Here is a 5,572-nt window from a genome sequence, read left to right as displayed (position 1 = left end):
GAAGGTATCAACGTAATGTAATGTTAACGGCCCGATTTTCACCCGATTTTTACCCGGTTTTCACCCGGTATAATTGTGGCCCGAAAGTGTATTGGTTTCATCGGGTCTAGGGTCGGGTTTGGGTCTAATAAATAGACCCGGTGTATATTTCGGGTCAGATCTGGGTCCCATCAAACCCGGCTTCATCCGGCCCATGTGCACCCCTAGATCAAGCTGTCATGGATCAGACACATCCGTGATGCAGAGGCGTTGGGCACTCCAGAGTTTAACGCAATATGCATGACATATAATAGATGAAATGTCCTAGGAGGACTCCATGCATCATTACATCTAGCCATTGTTGCACTGATAAAGTCGTGTCTATCAGAAATAATACCGACATCATCCCTCCTAACGATATTCTTCCGTAGATTATTCAGAAAAAAGTGCCATGCATTAGCAGTCTTTCCTTCAACGATGACAAAAGTAAGTGGCATAATATTCTAATTTTCATCTTGAGACACAGCAACCAAAATAGCTCATTTTATATCATCCATACAGATGTATGCCATCAACTTGCACGAGTGGTTTGCAGTGTCGGAACGTTCTAATGCATGGATGGAAGCTCCAAAAAACTTAGCGCATTATCTTAACAACTTCCTCCACCTTAGATCCAGGATATGCTGGTATAGTATCAACCTGAACCACATATCCTGGGTTTTGAGCACACATTACCATACACCATGCCGACAAACACTCATAGAAAGCTTCCGAACCACCAAAGACTTTTGCAATCAAATTTTGCTTTTCCAATCACGATTTACGATAGGTTATCACATAGTTGAATTTTGACTGAACATCTACGATCACAACTCAGATCTTCAAAGATGGGTCGCTTCAACTAGAGGCCTTATAGCGTTCGTGATTGTGTTGGAATCTAGTTTCAAATGGTCTTGAGAAATTGTGTCCATAATGTAAGTATGACTTCCATTGTATTGTCTAATTTCCTAACAACATTTCTCTAAATCAAACTATTCTGAATCAGCCAATCACAACCTCTGTCATACTGCAGGTTTTTCGCATAAAACGTCAAAGGCTCAGACTCAGATATCCTGTAATTGACACATTTGAAAATAGTGTAATTCCTAATTTCCATGAGTACAGTCTCTCTAGAACTGAACTCTATTCCAACAACAAACTCACCATCTTGCACAAAAGGAACACATGTGTATGTAGAATAATAATTTCTAAATTCTAAAAAAATATAACTAATTGTATTTAAAGGGTTTTCAATTTTTAATAATTTGTACAATATTTCATCAAAGCAGGCACAATATCTAATAAAATAATGTAAGTTGGATTTTTTCTTTATCTTTCGTACAAAATAATCTTATTAAAAAGTATTCTCAAGCTGAGCAAAATTTATCATTTTTAAATAGTGAATAATTTTTGAAACACATTTTAACTTGTAACTTAAAAAACAAATATATTTTAAATAATTCAACGTCTAAAATTAAAATGTATAACCAAATTTTGAAAATTGAAAATAAAATTGTCATGACAAAAAAAAATGATAGGCTGACATACTTGAGTTTGCCAACTTAAAAAATTTAGGTGTGTTCATAACTTAATAATTTAAAGCACGCATGAAACATGGAACACCAAAGAAATGTTGGCTTCTTACCGTGTTTGTTGCAGCTTGAATTTTCATGTTGATAATCTCGTTTCCTCCCAACATGTCATTGTTGGATAAGAACTCCTCTTTGCCGTAATTGTTGTTTTCTTTCCAGTCTGTGTTACCCTCTTCATTTAGAAATGATTCGTCCACCTCGTGATTAATAGCCAACTCTTCGACTTTAACAGACAACTCGATCATTGACACATGAGCTTAATTCTGTTGATAAATCATTAACATTTCTAGCATGGTAACTTCATCGGTCACATTCATTATTTGAAACTGTATTACATCACTGAAACTAATGCAGGTTGTCTATATAAAATACTACTAACTCTCTTTAACAAATCACCGTATATGTGTTGGTATAGTCTACTTTGTAACTCTACAAATGATATCATGCAAGAAATAATAAAAGATGCTAGACTTGCACAAGTAAATTTCACACTTTCATTTATATATGATATAATTTCACTCTCAATTCTCAAAATATACTAATAAACACAAATTAATTTCCATGACCTCCAAAAGAAAAACTTCTAAAGAGAACTCTCATGGTGAAGACTTATACAAAATTATAGTTTTAACTTCTCAACAAGATGAATGTTGATTCTAGAATACTAACTCCTTTATATAGGAAAAGAAAACTTTTAGAACTTTTAATATAGGTCATAATGAGATTTTTTATCGAATGAATACACTAAAATCAATCATCAAAATTAGAGTTAAACTCAAAATAAATTTTGAGATTCATGAAATACACTGATTTTATCCTTAACTTTTTAATTGCACTATTTTCATCTTCGAAATTAAATAAAAGGCACTTAGTTGATCCCTTACCTATTTTCCAGCCAATTTTCTTGCTGTCAGGAGTGACTTGGCACGCTAGAGTGTCTAACGGTTATATCAGCTGGCAATTGAAACTATTTAACCCAATTTGATCCCTTATCCCCTTTTTAACCCTAATTACAGTAGCACTTAACCTCCTCCCCCCTCCTCCTATTTTTCTTCTCTACTTGTTCCATTTCGTCACCTTTGCTATGTTGTTTGGAATGATGATTAGACGTGCAAGTCAAGGTGAAAGGAGTTCTATTCGATCAACGACGAGGATGCCAAGTCGGAGTAGAGCCTTGCGGGTGCCAAAGTTCCTTGAAATAGTTTCTCACAAAGAAGACATCAAATGTATCCTCATCTAAATTTTACACAACTTCTATTGTCAGGTGAGTAAATCAATATTCCATTAGCATTCCTCTTAAATTTTTCACCATGATAGAACGTGATATCCATCAATTTTTCTATCTACACCCTAAACAAAAGTAAACAATTTTAACTAATGAAGTTTCACACTATTAATAATAGAGTTAGCAGATCTCAGTACAACAAAAACAAAACAAAAATTGTTTGAGATAGCTACATCATTAACATTACCATTATAGAAATATCTTCTCTCTTCTGTGAAACAGAGCATTCTAAAAATTCCTACCCACACCATACCCAAAAACCCTAGCTAATAATCTAGTTTCAAAATTTTTTTCATCAACATGCACAAAATCTCGAAGTAACATTCACAATGACGCATATTTTAATATCGTAAAAGATGGAAAAAATTAATTTTATCTGCTGCACACCTACCTCTATGTCAGGGGATTTTGCAAAGAACAATGATGACCAAGGTTCCAACAAACTCCAAATCGCTTCACCACAATAACCCTCACGAGCACTCGTAGACGCCAGGAATTTGAGCGAAGTGTTCTATTTTCAAAAATGAAGAAGACGAAGTGATCACTTTGCTTTGGGGGGTTTGAACGTTTTAACTCTCTTAATCTTGAAACAACGTCGTTTTATTAGGGATTTAGCGCCAAAATCAACATGACAACATTTTATATTGTCCGACGTGGCAGTCATTTGCCAGGTCAGTGTCATGTCACTCTCGACAGCAAGCAAATTGGCTGTAAAATAGGTAAGGGACCAACTAAGTGCATTTTATTCAATCTTGGCAATATAAATAGTGCAACTAGGAAGTCAGGGATAAAATCGATGCATTTTGTGAATCTCAAGGATCACTTTGAGATTTAACTCTCAAAATTGATATTTGTATAAAATTTAGGTTGAAATATAAAATACACTCTAAAAATGAATTAAACAATACATATCTTTATACATAAATATATAATAATTTTAATAGTTGATTTTAATATACAAATAATATTTTTTATAAAAAAATAGATTGATAATAAAATTTTAGTTATAAACATGTAATGTAGCCATGTAGGTATATTATTAGTAAATTTCCATTGGTAACCGGCATATTATATATTGTTAGTCTATTATAGTTGTATTCTAATTTCTAATATTTGATACAATACATTTGTTTACAAATATTTATTATAAGGGTATGAAGTTTCTTGATGAACAAGAAACTGTGAGAGAGTTATGAAAACAGAGAAGAGAGGAAACTCAGACTTTGTATTTTACTTATTCATGTATGGTATAATGAATACAACACTTTCAACTTTAAGTACTTATAACTCTCTTCATTCTCTAAAAGAGTGTTATCTAACTATCACACTCTCAATCTAATAATATTACATTAACAATTCTTTAGAAAGAGAATGTATTGATGAGTTCAATCCTTCAATAAAAAGCTCTCAATTTAAAATTGCGTTACTATAATTCCTAGGCCTTCTCTCAGTTCTTTGATTGGGCTCCTTTTAGTTTTCATTTAAGTGCTATACGTATTGACTGATTCGACCAAAAATATAATGATAGATTGAAAATTATGCTATTTTTATTTTGAGTAAACAATTAAATTTAAAGTCATCTCTAACGATTTTAAATTAAACATTTTAATTATCAATTATTTTTTATACTCTGGAAATTTTTAAACATTATTCTCAAAAGGGGTCAAGGACTCAGAAGAAGAAAACAAACACTAACTAAACCCTCTAAGGAGGGGAACACCAGACATATCATGCAAAAGTAAATTTTGAACATCAAAGAGAGGAGCCGCAAATTCATGTAGTCCAAAAAAGAAGTCATGTCCTTTCTTTGCGAGATTATCTGCAACAAAGTTAGTTTTATGCAACGTATGAGACCATTCGATGATTTGAATACGGCCGGCTAGGATGCCAACATCAGCCACAAAGGGCACAGGGGTGTGTAACTAGACACCCTTTTTTCACAAAGTTAACGGCTGCAGTCGAATCTGATTCAATCACCAAGAAATTACAATTGTTAGCTAATGCTATTCGGAGACCATAAGCAATTCTCCCAAAACAGAGTTATGGAACAGCTATCCGCAAGTAAATCCCTTCACAAAGTGACCAAGATGATTTCTCAGAACGCCACCGCATGTGGCACTGCTTGCTTGGTAAAAAAATGAACCATCAACATTTAACTTCATATACCCTTCTATCAGAGGAATCCATTTGATAACTTCCTTTCCAGCAGATCGATTATGATGGTGGGGAATGAGAAGCCCGATGCTATGGATAATCTCATTGAACTAAGCTTTCACCTGATTAATTCTAGACCGAACAACAGTAGTGTCCCCATCAAAAATGAACTTGCTCTTAAAGTACCAAATTGACAAAATCGTAACCCCAAAGAGGCAGGGTCAATCCCCATTGATGGTCAGGTTGTAACTCATCCAGTCATGAAGATTAAGGTTGAAAAAATTATTAATGTCCACATCTCAGATGAGAGGGAGCCAAATACTAATAGCAAAGGTACAATCTCAGAGAACATGAATAATGGTTTCATCATGTAAGAAGCATCTCGAGCAAGTTCTAATAAGAGTGAGGTGATGTCATCTTCTTTTCACATTGGTAAGAATAGCATTATCGGACACCAGCCAAAGGAAGCTACGGATATGTTCACGACCTCTCCAACACAAAATAATGTTGTGAATTTTGTTTG

This window comes from Arachis ipaensis, chromosome B02 (assembly GCF_000816755.2).
Source record: "Arachis ipaensis cultivar K30076 chromosome B02, Araip1.1, whole genome shotgun sequence".
Classification (NCBI taxonomy): domain Eukaryota; kingdom Viridiplantae; phylum Streptophyta; class Magnoliopsida; order Fabales; family Fabaceae; genus Arachis; species Arachis ipaensis.
Note: the sequence above shows the minus strand (reverse complement) of the source record.